Genomic DNA, 20,925 nt, shown 5'->3' with positions numbered 1-20,925 from the left:
TTTTATGACAGTTAATGTCACTGTGAAGTATTGAAGTGAAACACTTAAAGCAAATGGAAAGAAATGAAAAAGATGGGTAGAACATGAAGAAAATTAGAACTGTGAAAAGAAACAAAATATACAATAATAGAAGAATAGAATGAGAATCTAATACAATCAACAAGAAAGAAAGATTGTAGATGGCTATCAGAAGCAACAAAAGAAGACCACGAAGAAAGAAGAAAAATGAAACTTAGATTTTCAGAGACAGACGAAGGTTAAAAAAAAAAAAAAAGGTGCACGAAAATTGATGAAAATACCATTACAGGTACAACAAGAGATCTGTTTAGGAAGATACGTTTAGGAACGTTTATCCCTAGATTAGGAGTAGTAAAAAAGTAATTTGGGAAAAAGAGTTTGATTAGAAGAAGAAATGAAAAGATTGAAAGAGTGGGTAAAGAATTTATTGAAGAAAGATATTAGATTGAAAGAGAATTTGTTGAGGAACCTATGAGAATGAAAAGTGACGTGATGTGGATGGACAATGGAACAGCTGCCAAAAGGAAACTCTCTTAGACTTGAGAATGTCAGTGGAATTGTTGAGAACATCTTGGGAGAAAGTAGTTAATTTTGAAAAAATTAACAGAAATCTTTTAGCAGATCTGGAAGAAAATATACTGGCCTAGAGATTGAAAAACATCAATTTTATTTTTCATTCCTATTCAAAATAATAAATAAATAAAAGTAAAATCCCGGAGATTGTGATAATTACTGAACCATTGCTTTAATTTCACATGCATATAAAGTTATTTTGAAAGAATCCCAAAAAGGGCTGGAACCATTTGTGAACAGATAAATGCCAGAAGAACTGGTTGGTTTTAGGTCGAGAAACTAGAGACCAGAGAGCGAATATGTGATGAATTACGGAAAGAACAACATAAAAGTGAAAGGAAGTATTCATCTGTTTGACTGATTATAAAAAAGTGGTGTGATCAATACAGTGAAATGCTTTCGTAAACACAGTAAAAACAGTTTTCGGAGAAACGGACAGTGTTCGAGTGCCAAAAAGGGTGCGCAATATTCCATATTGCCACCCTATCTTTTTAATATTTATAGTGAATATATTGAGAATAGCCAATTTAGACAAAGACGCAGCAAGAATTAAGATTGGTGGTATAAAAATAAATAACTTAAGATATACGAATTATATAACCCTCTTAGCAGAAACTAAGGAAGATCTGGAGCAGTTGATTCTATTGGTTAAGAGAAAAAGCAAAAAAGGGAGGCTTAGACATCGGCAAAACAGAAGTGATTGAATGTTATGATTTACCGGGATCCAGAATAAGAAATGATGGTAAATGTGAAGATGAAATTAAAAGGTGGATAGTCATGGAGGGGAAAAAGCTATGTTAAACATGACAAAAATTATGAAAGACAGAGGTGTTAGTAAGGCCACGAAGGTAAGAATTGCTAAAGTAGTGATGTAAAAGCTGGATCATAAGAAGAAAGACAGAAAGCGAATTGATCCATTTGAATTATGGGCGCGGAGAAGAATACCTATTAAGAATATTCCTATTCTTGGTATTCATGGTATTCATGGTATTCTTAATAGATATATTAAGAATACCATGGACTGCAAGGATGACTACTAAAATGATTTTAGAGAGTATAAAGACAAAATGCCACTTGGAGGCAATGATCGCTAAACAGAAGTACTTTGCATATATTATCCGAGCATATGCATCACTGGAAAAGGCAATTATATTGGGGAAGATTGAGAATAAGAGAGGGAGAAGAAAACAGCAAAAGAGTTAGAGGACAACATAAAGGAACTTGCCAATATGAATTTACAAACTAATGAAAGAAGAGATCGAGTGAGATGGAGAGAGTCTATCACCAAGAGTTGGAAACGACTGGACGGGACATAACAACAACATCAGTATAGGAACATGTCCATGCTACTCACCCAGAAGTGTTGATAATGTAGCAAAATTGTAGATTATAATTTATCATTGACAATCTCGGTATAGTTGTTATCAAGAATTTAGTTTGTTTATTACTATGGAATTAGTATAACACAGTTCTGTTGCATTATATGAAAATAATGATAAAATATTTTTAAAACAATATAACGAATGAGAATGAAATGAAGAGAAGTTAAACGTGTGAATAAGCAAGTCGAGTTATGCGAGTTTTGTGAGGACAATTTAGAATGTTTTGGTTTTATATCAGTACGTTTTGGTAATTAGTATATGGCTTACTTTTTTATGTCAATCTCCACCTAAGGCTGATAACCTACAATACATTTAATTGTCAAGGTAGGTTGAGGTTTATCTGGAAATCCTGCGCTAGAGACCGAACATGGAACGTTTGTCAACCAACAGGGATGTAATAAGCAGTATGGTGTTCACTCAGAAGGTAATGAAAATCTGGGAGTGAATTCACAAACATCCATGTCCACGATGTCGCTCACGCGATGTGGTTTTGGAGTTTGTTTTTCTCCTATAATTCTGGATTTTTCTCCTCAACTAGGTCACGAACTGTTTTTATAATAGCAATACATTTATTTAAAACTTCAACACGAACTGGGTAATTTGTAGAGTGCATGCCGTTGCCATTCCAGATGGACGAATGTATTCTAGTGGAAGACAACAACATCAATAATAATATTTTTCCTCTTTACAAGGCTTTAATAAGATTCCATCTGAACATTGTACACAGATTTGATCTCATGGTTTTCATGGTGATGCAGATACAGTGGAGAGGGTACAAAGGAGACTGTTACGGATGATATCGGGACTGTAGAATATAAATTACGAAAACTGATTGAGAATTTGTAGACTGCAGACATTAGCAAATAGGAGAAAGAGGAATGATATAATAGAAAGATATAAACTTCTGAAAGATCATAACAGGATATCGGATAGATGGAATTTTTAGTTTTATGGAGGGTGGGAAAAGGACGAGAGGGTGTCGTTGGAAGTTGAGAATGAATGTTGCCAACAAGGGGTGAGAGATGATTTTTCTCTCATAGAGCGGTGCGTGATTGGAATGGATTGCCTTTGCAGCGTGTAACTGCAGGTAGTGTGAATGAATTCAAGAAAAAGTACAGCAGCTTGTGTGGGTGATATGTGTCCCTGACTTCCTGGAGGTCTCTCTTAATAATAATAATAATAATAATAATAATAATAATAATTACCTTGATGGACCCGTGTTTCACTCAGGATTTCTTCATGAGTGCAGATCACAAAGATGCCTCCAACGATCTCGATCTTCTCTCTTCCATGTTATACTCAAAGATTTCACTAGTGGATCTTCCCATCTTGTAGGTAGTCTTCTTGGTTTTCTCTTTATTCTTGGTTGCCAGTTGAGTATTCTATATGTTCATCTGTTATCGTTGAGTCTGTTTATGTTACCTGCCCATCTCATCTTGCTTTCATACACTGCAGTTACCACATCTTTTATGCCTGATCTCTTTCTTAGTTCCGTGTTTCTAACATGTTCCATTCTGCTGATGTTACAAATCCTGCGTTCTATCGCACGCTGAGTTATTCTGAGAGTCTCTTCTTCTTTTCTTGTCGTGTTCCATGTTTCTGATCCCTATGTGAGTGATGGAAGAATGTCACTATTAAATAGTTTTGCCTTCGCAGAGATGTCAAGATTTGGATCAGTAAGTGTTTCTTTTAGTCTGTTGAATGATAGCCATGCAGCTTTCTTTCTTTCTTTTTGCTAGTTCTTCAGATAAATCGTTATTCATTTTTATTGTTTGTCCTAAGTAATTGTAGGAGTCAACTTGTTCGATAGGGATATTATCAATACATAGGTGACTGTCACTTGTGTAGTTGTTTTTGATCCATTTTGTTTTTTCTAGATTCATTTCTAAGCCTATCTTACTGCTGTTTGTGTATACTTTTTCACCCATTTCTTCTAGGTTTTTTGGGTTGTGGGATATCAGTACTAGATCATCGGCAAACATAAGAATTTGTAGCTTTTCACCATCTATGCTTATTCCTTCGTTTAGATCTATTTTTTTAAGAATGTATTCTAAAGTGAATAGATTTGGGGAGATCACATCGCCTTGGCGGACCCCTCTCTTTATATCTATATATTTCTTTTATCATGTGGATATATAATAATAATAATAATAATAATAATAATAATAATAATAATAATAAACGAAAATGCATGATCTATTTTCGTGTATGTTTTCAATGAAAATCAGACAGATGAAGCGCAATTTAAATTAATAATCCTTCAGGCAACTTAGGGATTAAATACATCCTGATGGTGTTTGAAAAAAATTGGAATTCGTAGTTTCTTTACCATTCTCAAGATTCGTTTAAAACAAGTGCAACAACCAACTTCCATTAAATCTAAAATCATCAAATTAACTTTTCTTCTTCATTCCATCTCTTTCTATTTCATAAAACAACATCCTTCTTCAGTTTTTCCTGAATGTATATTCTTGTCTCCATGCATTTATGAGCCAATTTTACTCTGGTACAATGAAAAAATTTGCATCCATCTCTGGTTCAATCACCGTCGTTATTTACACCAATAACTAATCCGCCGCCTAGGACAATAAACCTTTCGTATGTTTACGTACAAGTCGAATTCCGGTCGGAGCACTTTAACTGTCCTTTGTATGGACGATAGAGAGATCGATTATTGCTTGATGTGTGGCATGTTCTTTGGCTAGCCTCGCTGTAACACAGGGCGAGCTGCATTCAGCCAGTGTGATAAACTAGGTCACGAAAGCTTACTTTTCGACGCAATGTAGCTGCGGTAGTCTTTTTATTTTCCCAGTAAATAGCTATAGTAAGCTAAATGCAAAAATACTTAGCATGTGTAATTACAATGATAGTACCTTAATTACTTTCCCATCGTCACGTATACCATTTATTTATTATTTTATTTATATAAAATATATTAATAAATTAGTATATTTTTAAGATTAATACTGTATTAACATACGTGAAGAACATTAATGGATTAAAATTAATACTTGCTGTATTTGGACTACGATAATAATCGCAACACTAATCACAGTTGTCATTTACAGCATTTAAAAATTTATTAATATGGGCTTATTGTTTTATTTTTTTAAATCTCAATTGGCAATGTTCTTAACTTATAACACGTACACACCGGTATCGAGGTTAATGCGCATCACTACAGCTAGAATGGTAATTAGTGCAACAGTTACGTTTAAAATAGCAAAGGCAACGATTTATTAATATCTAAAATTGGGTGAAAGCGATGGACATTTATATTTGAAAAAAAAAAAAATGGCATTAAATTTGTTTGCATAAAATTACGTCCGAAGTAATAGGTACGTTTAATTTAATTAGGAAACAATTAATGGTACTTAAAATATGGGCTTTTGCTCATAATAAAGAAACGTATAAGAAGTATTATATTAAAGATAAAAACTAAAATATAAATCTGACATTCTTTACGGGACCATATAAGCGCTAAGAGAAGATTGGTTCGTTTTAGATTTGATTCGATGCAGTTAAGCATGATTCATTCACACATTGTGTTTATTTGTTAATTGGTCAATTTCGTTTTAGGATCGGGGTAGGGGTTTTTGTGACTGTTTTGGAATTGCAGAAGAAGCGGCTAAGGTATTATGACTGTAAATTGCGTTCTGTAGGTTAGCCTGTTTTGAGCTTGTTTCTGGATTTTTCAGGATGAAAAACTGCAGTTTCTTGATGGAAAACCTTTTGCTTCTAATGGCCAGCATATAAATTATTGATTAGCATAATTCAATTCTGTCTTCTTGTAGCTTGAATTCATGTCCTTCAGCACAGTGACTGGCTGGCAGCATCAAACCAATCATTTCTTTAAATTCCAAGATGAGATGCAATAAAATAATAGCGGACAGCAATAACGTGGATTCTACCAAACTCCGAAATCACCGGTACCTACAGATTTTTGCTAGTTAATCCCAACTGACTCACTTTCGAACGAGTTTAAGTCAATGAGACTCAAATCATCCTCCTGAACAAGAGAGAGAGAGAGAGAGCGTCTAGTATGTATAAAACTAGAGCCATATAAAACTGAAGAAACAGGAGGTTGGCTCTAATTTACAAAAAGTAACTTCACTGATATTATTTTTTTAACAATCAGTGGTCTTTCTTGCTGCCTGTTATGGTATTTCTCGAATTTCAATGGAAAATTTGCATCCTCAATAATTAAAATAACAATCTCAGCCAAGTAGCCATTTCTAACGTAGACAACTTTCTGTTTCTTTAGTACTTGGCTCAATTTTATCTACATATGAGATTTTTTTTTTTAAACGATACGTCGCTTATCAGGTAAAACAGTTTACAATGAGTTGCTTGAAATCATTTGCACGATGTGTTCTTCATTTGTATGGAACTTGTCAGGGAGATCATAAGCACCGTAAAAATATTCCAAAAATCATTGAAAACTGTTGATCTTACATGTTTTCGGAGGAAAACTACCCCTCCCCCTTTATTTTAATCCCTTTGCATAATTGCATGTTAGGTTGAATTTCCCACGGGATCTGAGGCAATATAAGAAGTAATTATATTCCAAATTTGGGTCGAAACTGGTTGAACGATGCGACCTGCGCAGTAAAAAGAAGAAGCAAAACAAAGCTTTGTGACTTTCACTTCTGTTTTCAAGCAAGCTTCTTATTATTAATTGGACTTAAGGCTTCAATTTTTGGATTTTGTCTAGTTCAATAGCCCTGTGGATTAAGTAAGAGATCAAAAATATGCAGCTTAGAACCGGAGTTACAAACAAGTCGAATTTTGGTCCTAATGATTCCCGTAACATGAGTTATCAGCGACTCGGTGTAATACTCGAATTTATTTGGTTAGTAATTTTAATTAATATTTTTAGCTTATTGACATTAGTAATTAATTACTATTTATTATCTACACCGAGTGGCGTCATGTTATTCTTTCGCTAGCAATACTACATTCTTGACAGGCCTTCACATCATTCTTTCATAACGTTGCATAAATAGCATCAAACATTAAAAAAAAATCTGTGGCTTTTAGTAAACTTTCTGTTCTATTCGAACCCAAATTGCATGTTATATTTTTGTATTAATATTCACGACAGCCTCTCCTTATACAAACAAGCGCTAAATGTCAAAAAAAAAAAAAAGTGACCTACGGCAGAATAAGCCACGGTGGAAATGCTCGTTCCTGACACCGAATAAATAGGAAACTCTCAAAGTAATCACAGTAATCTTATCGACACGATCTGCAGTGAAATTCAATTAAGACAACGGGGAAAGAAAAAAAAAATTGAACGCTCTAACCATTATAGAACCGACTTCCGTAAATCAACCATCCCTTTCGTCAACATGTGCGATCGTCACTAACGAATTCGATCTTCTTAACAAATTACAAGTAATTCCACGCAACGTTTTGTATACGAGCCCTCCCGCCCATCCCAACGTAAAGAAAATTTCTCAAAATGTTGCAAAAAATAATTTTTCACACACACACACACACACAAAAAAACTATCAACACGGAACAAAAATTGCAATATTCAATCTCCCAACGCAGACCAACAAAATTCGATTTGATACAAGGCGCCATTACAGCATTGGTGAACAATCGCTATAGACCATCGTTTCTCAAACTGTGGTACATGTACCACTAATGGTACATTACGTTATTTTTGATGGTACAATTTTTACCCAAAATATTTAAATAAATGTTCAGAAAAATGTATTTCAATATTGTAACGAGTAGACTGTTCCAAGAATTTAGCTTGGCGAATCGAATAAAACGAACAAATAAATTTTATTGCAGTTTTATGTGAACTTTCGGATGCGAAGTCTCATTAGCGTGTCATAAGGGTTTTCATATTTGATATTTATTTTGAAACAGTATTTTTGTATGTAAAAAAATTATAATAAATAAAGTACATATAACATAATGAAAAATAAAAGCAATAGATTGTTGCAAATTTAAGAGTAATATATTATTTTACATGAAAATGTATTTTATTAAGATAATTATGTGATATTCCGTTAAAAAAATAAAGGAAAGTTATTATTTAACATAAATGATATTAAAAATAAATATTATGTTTATATTCGTATGAATGTGGAGTGGAGTTTTTGATTTATGCTGACACTGCTGTTAAGACACTACCACTACCAAGATGTGATGTTCTTGCGAACGCCCGGGAATGTGCTGAATTTTGTTTACGAATGAGATCACTAGCAAAGTATACAGAATATAATAAGAGTAGCGTCACTCTATTTGACATTATAATGTCAAATAAAATATAATGTAATGTTATTATAATGACAATATCCTCGTTACAATGGACAAATGGTTAGGAATTGAAAAAGCGAAGAGGAAACGGCTGGCAGACGACACTGACACAGCTAGCACTTCTAGTTTAAATCCTGAATCTCACGAAGCATTTAGAAAACAAAATGCTACTGCATTTTGTTTTCTAAATTTCTCATTATACAAGAAAGTATAATGAAAATTATTTGGAATATGGATTATGGATTTTTTTGGAACGAGGATGAAAACGACCCCAGGCCCCAGTGCGTTATTTGTTACGAACAATTTTCGAATCACTCGATGAAACCATCGCTTCTGCTACGGCATTTTCAAAACAAACACGCCTGTTTAAAAGGTAACCCTCTCGACTTTTTTTTTAAATAAAACGAACTGAAATGAAAAGTAACAAACGTTCTCTTCATTCTTTTACTACAATTAACGAACGAGCAGAGGAAGCATCGTAGTTGGTTAGTTTGAGAATTGCTCAAACTGCAAAACCACATACTATTGAAGAAACTTTCATATTACCTGCAGCCAAAGACATTGTGATGTCTATTCTTGGCCCTACAGCAGCAGCAGCCAAGTTGAATGTTGCGACGAATTAACGAAATGGCAGTTCAAGTAAAACAAACAGTAATCGAAAATGTAAAGCAAAGCAAACATTTTGCAATTCAGTTCGATGAAAGTACAGACGTCAACAACTTTGCACAGTTGATGGCTTATATTCGATATGAAAGAGAACAAGTCATAGATGAAGAATTCTTATTTTGCGAGCCTCTTCGAAATCATACCACAGCGGATGAGATTTTTAAGAAAATTAATGAGTTTATCACTGGCCACGAAGTAAATTGGAAAAAATTGTCTAGGAGTGTGTGCTGATGGTGCACGTTCAATAACAGGTTGTGGTGGTGGTGTTTTCGCCAAAATTAAAGAAGTTGCACCAGATGCCAAGTTTACACATTGCAACATACATCGTGAAGCACTAGTTACCAAAGCAATGCCCACAGAACTAAAGACTGTTTTAGATCAATCTGTGAAGGTAGATCAATCTGTGAATTTTATTAAATGTCGGGTCCTAAATTCACGACTGTTTACAATTTTGTGCAATGAAATGGGCAGTAACCACAATAAGCTCCTTTTACACACAGAAGTGCGGTGGTTCTCAAGGGGAAAAGTTTTAACTCGACTTTTCGAATTACGTTCAGAGGTCCAAATATTCCTGTCAGAATTCAAATTTGAACTCCGCCATTGTTTTACTGACGAACTCTGGCTATCACGTTTAGCGTATTTGGCCGATAATTTTGGAAAATTGAAAGAACTGAATTCAAGTTTACAAGGTTCCAATGCAACTGTCTTTACTGTACACGACAAAATAAATGCAGCTGTGAAAAAAACTAAAATACGTAATTAAGGACGTGAAAAGGAAGAAAATTGCTGCATTACCACCATTAGAAGAGCATCTCCAGGAAAATGATTTGTCACTGAATGAACAACTAATTTAAGATATAGAAAAACACTGCATAGGACTTGTTAATAATTTTCATTCCTACTTTCCTGAAAATTTAGAAAATGAAAGTTGGATAAGAGATCCGTTTTCTTTTTCGGATACTGTGTTAGATAATTTTTTAATTCAAGAAAGAGATCAACTCAAAGATATTTCATGTGACAGAAATCTCATGAATGAGTTCAAAAAAGATAACTTATGCAATTTTTGGTTAAAAAGAAGAGATGAATATAAGTATATTTCCGACAAAGCGATAAAATTTTTAATGCCTTTCAACACACAATATCTTTGCGAAACTGGGTTTTCAGCCATGCTATTAATTAAAAATCAATATAGGACACGGTTGCAACTTGAACTTGACTTACGTTTGAAATTAATGAAGATAAAGCCCGACATATCGAAATTGGTTACAATGAAACAGGCTCATTAATCCTCACCAATAATAAATCTCCTTAATATTTACTCATGTTATTACCCACCATTTACTATATTTCATTATAATATAAAAGTTTCATTTACGAATATAAATAAATAATATAAATTTGAAATGTTTTATTCTTTGATTATAAACACTCCATTTGGGATGTATTGATTTTTAATCGGGAAATGCTTTTATGGTGGTACATATATTTTTTGATTCTTATTCATGTGGTACAACATTTAAAAAGTTTGAGAACCCCTGCTATAGACAATACCAATAAATTGCAGGGTACAACCACGTTGAAAGCATAAAAATGCAACATTGAAAACCATATAATAAAAGAGAACAAGATTAATCTAAAAAAAATCCTATAATTTTTTATTTGATTTAATTTCTATTTTTTTTATTTTTGCAAATGTAGTTGAATTTTTCTTCATGGATCTGTATGAGTGCTTCTGCGCAAATCAGATTGTCTTCAGCTAGACAATCAGTTCTGTTGGGTTTTTCTTTACAAATAGTCCAGAAATTTTTATGGTTGGATTTAGACGAAGAATTTTTATTTTTACTACACCCAAAGCACTTAATGCCAGTTTGGCTTCATCAATTTCTTGATTTTTTTCAATTTTTAAAATAAAAATTTTTATGCAAAGAATGGCACGAAGTAAAAAAGGAAAAAATGCCCCCATAGAAACGAGAAGAAAATTATTTGACGCAGGTCCCGAGATCCAAGGGATCCCAATTTTATGAAAACATAATTTTATTACGAAACTGTTGCTATATACTGCTATGGATGTTGATAGAGAACGTGTATAGAGTAGCTCGAGTCCTTGCTTACTTCTCTAGGGCCTTTTAACGAAGTCTTATTTTTAAACTGTCGAAATCTTTTTGACAGCATCAATGAAATCCTTCGCACACAAAAACGATTCTTCTAGAAGTAAATTTGCTTGATGAATTATATATCATTTTTTGCAGTTGTTATTCTTTTTTTTATTCCACACGTCTGCTCCATGAAAGGAAATTGACCAGCCCTTTTTTCAACATTATAAATTTATCCAAACTCTCAAACTAAATGTTCATGGTTTAGCTGTTTCTCTTTGAACAGAGAGTTTCGTTGTCCCCAATGCTAGTCTGACTAGCTTCTTTGAAATCAAATAAAAATAATGAATCGTTTAAATATTCAATACTTTGTGTAATGCTGATTGTTTCGTCTACATCACATAACGTTTAAAAATTAATGACAGAAAAAAAAGTCACTTTCTGTTCACATCGCTTTGCATAATAAAATACTTTTTTAAAATATCGTTAAATGTAAATAATTAATAACATCAATTTATTAAATTTATATAAATAAAATACTCATTTCATTAAGGCGGGAGACTTTATGTACCGTTGCCGAAGATAAATTTATCTCATCAACACGAGTCGAATTATTCAGGAAATGATGCTGGAAAATCAAAATACCTAAACTTCGTTTATGTGATATTCTATATGCTAATTTAAAGTAGACGGTCGTCGTTGTTTTCGTCCGTCAACTGACCTTGAAAGGGTTAAACTTGATTAGATTCCACTCGTAACAGAATTTAACCTTTTTTTTTTTTCCCCCTCTCTATTTTAAAGGAGACACGTCGTACGAGCTATGAACCTAAAGAAAAACAAATATTTCAGCATAATCGCAAACCAATCAAACTTAAGTCTTTCTGCAAAATAATCATAGTGTTTCCATATTTGCGTTAGACACTTTATTATTATTATTATTTTTTTTTTTTTAAATATCTGATCTACATACGAAAGGTAAACCTATATAGCATATGAGTGGGTGGGACTGGGGATGCAATCATTTGATTCTATTTACGAGAAACAACTGCATTTACACATATATCTCCAATAAACATGTTGGGTTCAGGCAACTAGTGAACGTAATGTTAATGAGATTCTAACATGGTACTCCATTATACAGCATTTAACCTTAAGAGTTTTTGCTCGCTTAAGGTTTTCTGCATTAGGAGAGTTCTTAAACTTCCAATGATCGGTGTTTTCGGTGGCGTACTCTTCGGTGAATGCTTTGCTGGCCTGCTTGGCCGAGTGGTTAGCGTATCCGCTCTCCAGCCAAAAGGCTGCGGGTTCGAATCTCGCCGTGGGAATGGATGTTTGTGATTGTCTGTGAAAATACTAGTGGTGGTGGTCTGCGGTAGACGGCGTTGGTGTAGTTGGAGTTTGTTGTAGTTGGTGGATTGAGTGGTGGAGACAGAGAGTTGTAGAGTAAGCCCTCCCTCGATGAGTCTTTGGACTCCATGGAGGTGTGATGTAATAATAATAATAATAATATTATTATTTTTTTATAACATTATGTCTCGAATTCGCCGGTATACTAAATCACGTACTGCAGCTTCAGTGATATTTCATATTTGTGATTACTCAATGGAGTCATTTCAGGATCAAAGCTGGGTAATTGAGAGAAGACCTCCACATGGCTTTTTGAGGAATGCTAAGGCACAACTGAAGCTTTGGACTTGACTATCCAATCCGCACATATAAGAAATTTCATGATGTGATGGTAATCATCCCATCTTTCCTTGCCTGTATATTGGCCAAGTAACTTGATTATTCTAAACCTAATATTAAGAAACGGAGGTTTTATATAATGAACATAGTCTGTTATAGCTAAATAGTCTTTCTTTCTTTCTTTTTTTTTATTGGTTCCTTCTCCTAATGTTATTAGAGCATTATAGTGATCTATAATACGTTCGTATAGGAGGAGAGTCTAGTTTGCAACTCCCAAGGATTTTTATGTTCTTTTTCTATATTAAAATTTAAATACTTTAAAACATAAAAATACAATGATATATTAATTCCCACAACATTTTCAATGTTAAATATCACTCACACTGCGTGACCGAGTTAATGGCATTAGATTTATTTTATGGGAAAAGTCCCTGAACTTTCTGAGCAAAATGATCATTTAAACATGATCTGTAGGTTTACAAAACCTACAAAATAGATGGTTCATGTCCTGCATAAAACAACATAAAAGAACAAGCAAATTACCAAAATACTAACGTCCCTGTTGCTGGAAAAATGACTGTTAAAGAAATGACCAAGTTCGGATATTAGCTGCGATGCCATACTTGCTATTAAAAAAAAAAATCAGCTAATGACTTTTTAATCCCGCATAGAGAGTAGGCGAGGCTGTTGTAGCTCTATCTAACTTTTGGAGACTGAGTGGACAGTTCAATCTCCACTGGTACCCAATCAGAGATAGCTGGCCCAAGGCTATTACTAATTAAGCGGCACGCAGTGAAGAGAGACGGCTCAACAAGTCCCGCCATCTGGTGGTCCTTAACCTTAACACAATATATTTAATGTCTGATATAAAGTGGGTTCTACATTCGATTTTCTTGAGTTTACGGGACGAAAAACCCGCGTTTCCGGGAGAAGATACCCGCCTGCCCATGCCAGAGATCGACTAACTCGGGAACCGGTCGAAAAGAGGCTTAGAAAAATTTCCTCTAGTTACCGACTAGATTCGAAAGCAAGTCTTCCTTCGTGCGGTCAAGCGCAGTGGTGTGCAAACGCCACATCCACTGAGCTACACAGGCCTTACATGCTATTATGAAAAAAAAAAAGAAAGAAAAAAGAAGCCAAATGCAAATGTTTGACATAATTTTAAATATGATGTAACTGAACAAAGCGCATGTCATATTATACTACATTCAAAAACCATTTTTCCGAAATAATTTGAAGTTATTGCCTATGTATTTATTATTCCGAAAAAGTTTAGGCTCAATTCTAGTCTCCGACTAGAGGAACTTTTTCTAAGCCCTTCTTCAACTGATTCCGAATTAGTCGATCTCTGGCACAGGCAAGCGGATTTTTTCTCCAGGAACTCGGGTTTTTCGCACTATTACAGACTAACATATCGTGTTAGGGTTAGGCACCAAGAGGCAGCGTCTGATACTGATACCCAATCAGATGCCGCTTATCGCTTATCATTAGAGATAGTCTTTGGTCAGCTATCTCTGATTGGCTAGTAATGAAGATTGAACTGCCCATTCAGGTCTCCAAAAGTTAGATAGGACTAAATGATCTCGTTACTCCCTATAAGGGAATAAAAAGCATTGACTGTTTTGTTTTTTTTAATTTTAATTTTTAAGAAATAGTTGAACTAATTTCATTATGTACAAAGCATTTTCCCTATTAAATGCATAATACTGGAATTCCTACTTTAAAATGATCTTGATATTTCTGCATTTAAAATTTTAAGCGAAATTTTGAATTCTGTTTAAAACACTGTTCGTAGTTTCCACTCTAAATTCCATTTGAACAATCACTAGTAGTTTAAGGAAGATGACACTATAACTTGACATACCTGTTTGAGAGTCTCTCGCGATGTCTTCTTTTCTTCCTTAGGCGCCTTGAACACATTTGTTAACGGATTTCATTTTTTAAGGCAGTGCATAAAATTAATTATAAAATCCGATTTTGTTTTAGAAAATATTCAATATAACAAAATATTTTGCTATGTTAAACACAGCTGCAAGAATGATAACTTTGAATTGACTTCCCTACCAATATTATGTGCTCATGATTACGTCAACAGCACATGATATTTGTCGCGTGGTACCTCGAGGTTAGCTCGTGACATGGAGACGCTTGTATTCAGTTCCTGGTATTGCTATGAAGGAAACTTTCCGAGAAATTTTGTACGCAGTTCAGAATTAGTTGAGCATTCGAGTCCTAAGGCTTTCTATCTCACAGTAAATTACTTTTCAACTATTTTTTGAATTCTTAAAAGGAAAATTATTTTCCTTTAAACCACAATTATTTAACACGCTAGAGTAGATAGATTTAGATCCATTTATGAAGAGATTACAGCAAAAATGTTGTTACTTCAAAACAATTATCCCTGGTAAACAAGACTATAACTTTCAAGTTTTTATGCTCTGAAAGTTTTCTTCCATTTATCAGATAAAACGACAAAGCTTAGATGAAAAATTGAAATTCCGAATTATTATCAGTTTCTATAATTTTAAAATCACGAAATTGAATTTATTATTATTTTTTCCATTAAGACCATTCTAATAAGTTAAAAATCGAAATGAGAACTTTTATAATGCAATGTTGCTCTCAATGTTAGTCAAACTAATTATTATTATTATTATTATTATTATTATTATTAAGAGAGACCTCCAGGGAGTCAGAGACTCATCGAGGGAGGCCACATACTACACGCACCAGCTATCATACTTATTCTTGAATTTATTCACACTGCTTGCACTCACAACATCCTAAGGCAATCCATTTCAATCACGCACCACCCTTCCAGAGAAAAATCTAGCCCTCACACTCCTCTTAGCGGCCTTCATTCTCAGCTTCTAAGGATGCCCTCTCGTCCTTTCCCCACTCTCCATAAATTGAAAAATTCCATCATTTAAAATCCTGTATGACCCTTTTAGTTTTAGAAGTTTGTAAGTCTCAATCATATCACTGCTCTTTCTCCTGTTTGCTAGTGTCTGCAGTCTACAAATTCTCAATCTGTCTTCATAATCAGTATTCCACAACAATCCTGATATCATATTTAACACTGTTTTGTACTTTCTCCATATATCAGAATTACAACGGAAACCAGGAGACTAGACCTGCGCACAATAGTCCAAGTGAGGTCTTATCAAGGCCTTGTAAAGATGCAAAATAACATCCTTATCTTTACATATGAATATTCGTTTCAGCATAGCATTGCAATTATCTTTTGAGTTGTATTTGCAATCTTTGCCACATGGCCCCTAAACTTCAACTTCCAATCTATTAACACTTCAAGATCCCTAGCCTCATCAGTTTCTTCTGGCCTAATCCCACCTATATAATATGACATTGGATATATAATCATGCCGAAGTGAATGACTTTAGATTTACTGACATTGAACTGACACCCGTTTTTCCATGCCCACAAATCCAGCCCATTCAAATCATCCTGCAAAGACTGCATATATCAGAAGCATTCCTGATTGATTACCTTACCTATCTTTGCATCATCAGCAAATAGCTGTATGTCGCTTGTCAAAACCTTCCCAATATCATTAATGTACAGATTGAATAACAGTGGACCAAGAACTGATCCTTGTGGTACACCACTTGTTACCTTAAACCTTGCAGACTCAGATCCTCCGTATACAACTTTCTGATATCTGTCAGTCAGCCATCCTCTTATCCATGCTGATATTGTATAATCCAAACCCATTTTCTCCAATTTATGCAAGAGTTTACTATGCTGTATTCTGCAAAAGCCTTAGCAAAATCCAAAAGTATCATGGTATATCCATTCCCCTTGTCTAGTTCAATGGTAACATTGGTATAGAATGGGAGAAAGTTACTAAAACATGACCTTCCCTTAATAAACCCATGTTGTTCACTGCAATGTAAAGATTCCCTGTCAACCCATTTCTGAATGTGGGCCCTAACTAATTTTTCCAAAATCTTCACCACCACTCCTGTGATACTAATTGGGCGATAGTTGGATACATCGGTCTTTGCACGACTCTTGTGCAATGGAATTACCATACATTCCTTCCATTCATGCAGAATCTTCCCTGTTCTGAGACTCATATTAAACATCCTGGTCAAAGGAATGGCCAGTTCAGCTGAACACTCTTTTAGAACACGTGCTGATATTCCATCAGTCCCTATTGCTGAATCCTTATTCAATTTGAGCAACAGCTCTAATACCTCAGCCTCTCACACACCTGCGTTTTTTCATCTAATGAAGAGGTAACAGTGAGCTCAATGTTGCGTTCACCAGGTTGATAGCTTTTAACGAAATTGGCACTAATTAACTGAACAACCTCTTCTGCATCTGTAACCCTCACACCATCTGGATTTAGAAGAGCGATTCTTTCATATTCATTATTTCTTTTACTTGCAGCATATCGATAGCATTCTTGTGGGTTGTCTTTAGCACTCAAAGCCAATTTCTTTTCACACTCAGACTTTGCTTTCGGTACAACAGTTGTGACTATTCGAGCTTGCTGTTTATAACGTTCATAACGGAAGTCATCCTTATCTATCCCAATGGCTTTAACAGGCTTTTAAGGCACACAACCTTCCAAGCATGCTTGGATTTCGTAACCGAAGTACGAGGATAGGTTAGTCACCCCTCTGCCTGTAAGTACTCTTGGCTGTATCCCTGTGTGTTCACGGGGCCGGTTTGCCTGCTTGCAGGAGGAAAAACCCCAGATAAACTGGCGGAAAAACTGCTGTCCACACCCAAGACCGGCTAACTTGGCTATGGCTGAGGAAGATCCTTAAGCTCGTCAGGTCGGCGACGGGAATCGAACCCAGGACACTCCTTCCCCAGGCATATGGTTGCCAAGCGCATAGCCACTAGGCTAACCGCGCGAACCCCACTATGTAATTAGTCTTGTTAGATTCCACTCTCACAACAGATGGCTTCAAACTCACTGCCACATGAAATATTGTTAGTAGTATTACTAGAATCACAGGTCTCAACTCTAACTGGATTTAAGTCATCCGATATCATTAGCAGCACGCCCCGTCCTCTTCTATCCTCTCTATCCTTCCTAGAAATGCTGTACCCATGACACTCGATACCAGTTAGTAGGTCTGATTCTGGTACCTACAATGTGAGGTCACAACATATTGACTATGGCAACAAACTCCATCTCTTTGTTTCTGATACTCCTAGCATTCGTGTACAGACATGATAATCTACCTGTTGGTTCCTTTATATTGTCTTGCCTGCAGTCTGCGTGACACAGTTGGACAACTTGCAGATCTCTATTATTCTCTAATGCCTTACACATGTAGACATCTTTGCACACATATGATGGGTCCGAACCTGACGAACACAAACCCTCGTCAACATTTCCATGAGAAAGCCCATTCCCGTCATTAACACAGTCATATAACAATGTCGCTCTTCCACTCACATTCACACCATTCCTCCCTTTATAAATTAGTTTCCCCTGATTCTCTGTGTTAGGTCTCATACTAGTTATTAGTTTTTCCAGCCTCCTGATACCAAACACATTCAGGTGTAGGCCGTCCCTCATATACCAATCCAATCTTCCCTCAAACTCACTCCACACATCCAAAAACTCGCATCCATTCCTTCTATATAACCCACATCGAGTTTGCCATCATAACTCTTCTTTTTAATTCATTTTTATCATAGCGAGGTAAATTACTAACGAGTTTCACTTTCTAACTCTTCACTCTCTCCTCTTCCAACAATCCTGTCATGTCCCCTCTCATACTGAACTTATCGCCAGTTAAATCGTTCGCACCTACCACAACTATGATTTCATTTAATTTCTTTTCTGTTTTTGAATTACTTGCGTTATATTTTTAATTTTCGCTCCAGGAAAACTCGATGTTATAACTCGCTCATCTATAGCATGTTTTATTATAGAGTCACCATACCAAATAACTTTTTTCTTGATATGTATAGTTATTTGATATGTAACGCTCTTTTACAAAGATAATGTCGATGATATTGTTTGAGAGGATCAAAATTCATTTTATTATATGTTGATCTACCCACACGTTACTGTTGTGTTATAGTCTTGTAACCTTTCATGTATGGAAAAATAGTAATACTAATAATAAACCTGCAACTTTTCCTGCAGTTAGCTCGACTGTCCTACAGCAATGTGTGACTAACATCGATAGAATATCGATGTTGGTCACACATTGTGCGCGCCTTGCTTTTCTAAATCTTTGTAAATAGAGATCATTGCTTTTTTTTTTAATGTCCCCCATTTACGAAATGTTTTCATTTTTTTAATCAAGAATTATCCATAATTTTATTATGTTTTGTATTTTTTTATTTATTTTTTACATAGTGCAGAACCTCAGCTGTAGAGACCAAACATGAAACTTTTTTTCCCAAGCCACTTCAGGCCTACAAAAGGTCGGGCGGTGGTCTTCCATCGGGTAATGAAAGTCATCTCCCACTGAAGTTATATTTATGTTGTATGAGTGATGTAATACAAGACAACCATCCTTGAGAAAATTTTCATGTTTCTTTTGTATCATTCTTTTGTATTATAGATGGATTTTCCTCTACTTTAGAATGTCATCCAGTTATCTTTTGCGATAGCCCATTCCTCGAGTTCAGATTTAATGAATGCGTATCGTTATTTTTATGTTTTTCTGTTCTGATAGCCATTTTTCTACTGTTTTGAAGAATTATTCCTACCCAGAGGATGCAAATGTAAAATAATTATAGCCGAGGCTTCCAAATGTTGAAACAAAATGGCGTCACACCATGTAATGAAAATCATCTACCATCTATATTCAAGAAATAGAATTTAATGAACGTTATAAACAGAACATGAACAAAATCTTAGCTGTAATTCTTCTTATAAGCGTGTTACTTTGATTAAAACACGGAAGAACTTCCTGTAAGTAGCAAGACATTGATCGTGATCAGAGAATGTGGGCGGTTTATCACAATGTCTATTTTCTGATAAAGCGAGTGTGATGACTTCTGGTAAACTGTGTTTTGCGTGCTACGTTCAAATCTCTTATTTCAGTAATCTTGTCGTCAGTGCCCCAACTTTTATCAATTTTCGGTTATTACTCCCAACATTTCCGTACTGACAGTTTTGATTTCTGTTTTCTTCCAAGTTTTATTTTTCGTCCGACTATTTTGTCAATGTTGTTTCCGTGCGATAACTTCGTCGACGGTCTTGCCTAGAAGCTACTCGACCTGATGACAAACAGAATATGTTCGTGTCTTCCATAAAATGGAAGTAGATATACCAGAAAGATAAGAAGTATCGCAATAAACTAGGAGTCTAGGAGCTACTGTTGAAGTATATTAACGCCCTCTATATGAAAGTGGTCGTTTTTTAAATTGGAGCAATCGTAGTTAGTTTTTCAACTCTGGTTAGAGACGACTGCTTTTTAAGGTAATTTTAAATTTAGTTATTCTAGAAAGTTGTTTTATCTAGATTATAAAAGCTAAACGAAACAAAAATTTGAAGCTCGAACTGTTTAATAAATAAATAATAATACAAGTGTAAACTGTAATAATCCGTGGACGATGGAAATATCTGGATATTGGTTAAATTGTTTTTTAATTGAATACTCAGAGAGTGAGTTTTCAAAACATGATAGTCTGTATGATACTTTGAAAACAAAAACAAACTAATTTTTTAAAAAAGCTTGAAGCAAACAAACAGTTTAAAGGATGTTGTTTTTTTACTTTCCATTTTGATCTGATTTTCTGTCTTCATTAATATAAACTAGACCAGTCTCCTTTTATTATTATTATTATTATTATTATTATGTCTGTTGAAGAACATCTGCTTCTGTTTGTGAGTGGAGAAGGGGAGGAAAGAAAGGTAACGCATGACTGGAGATGAAGCTCACAGTGAAAGAAGATAGGAAACTTCTGACAAAGTGTAATCTCTTTTCTCAGCAGGTTATTCCCACAAACACCTCTACTCAGCCTGCAACGTATTTGGGAAATAATCCAGTCGGGGTGGTTTGTAGAAGCATATTAGTTCCAGTATGCTGCAGCACTGTAGAGAACACGGGTGAACTGCAAAGAGAGCGACAGAGAATTATCTCTACGAGCTCACCTCCCGGCAGTTCCAAAACGAGTTTTTTTTTATTATTATTTCTTCAATCAAATATATGTGTGTGTGTGTGTGTGTGTGTGTGTGTGTGTGTGTGTGTGTGTGTGTGTGTGTGTGTGTGTGTGTGTGTGTGT

At 34.9% G+C, this 20,925-nt stretch overlaps 1 protein-coding gene across 1 annotated transcript in view; it reads right to left on the bottom strand.

Moving 5' to 3' along the window:
* Positions 1–14,738, bottom strand: part of LOC150108489 (PI-PLC X domain-containing protein 3) — a 79,132-nt gene extending 64,394 nt beyond the window's left edge. The window contains exon 1 of the mRNA XM_090390817.1: positions 14,560–14,738. The gene's annotated coding sequence lies outside the window, so the exon portion shown is untranslated. The remainder of the gene's footprint in view (positions 1–14,559) is intronic.
* Positions 14,739–20,925: the final 6,187 nt, after the last annotated feature.

This window comes from Typopeltis vanoorti, chromosome 3 (genome assembly GCF_054136105.1).
Source record: "Typopeltis vanoorti isolate ZY-2024b chromosome 3, IOZ_Tvanoo_1.0, whole genome shotgun sequence".
NCBI lineage: Eukaryota > Metazoa > Arthropoda > Arachnida > Uropygi > Thelyphonidae > Typopeltis > Typopeltis vanoorti.
The sequence above is the reverse complement of the archived record's forward strand: the minus strand, read 5'-3'. Positions and strand labels throughout refer to the sequence as shown.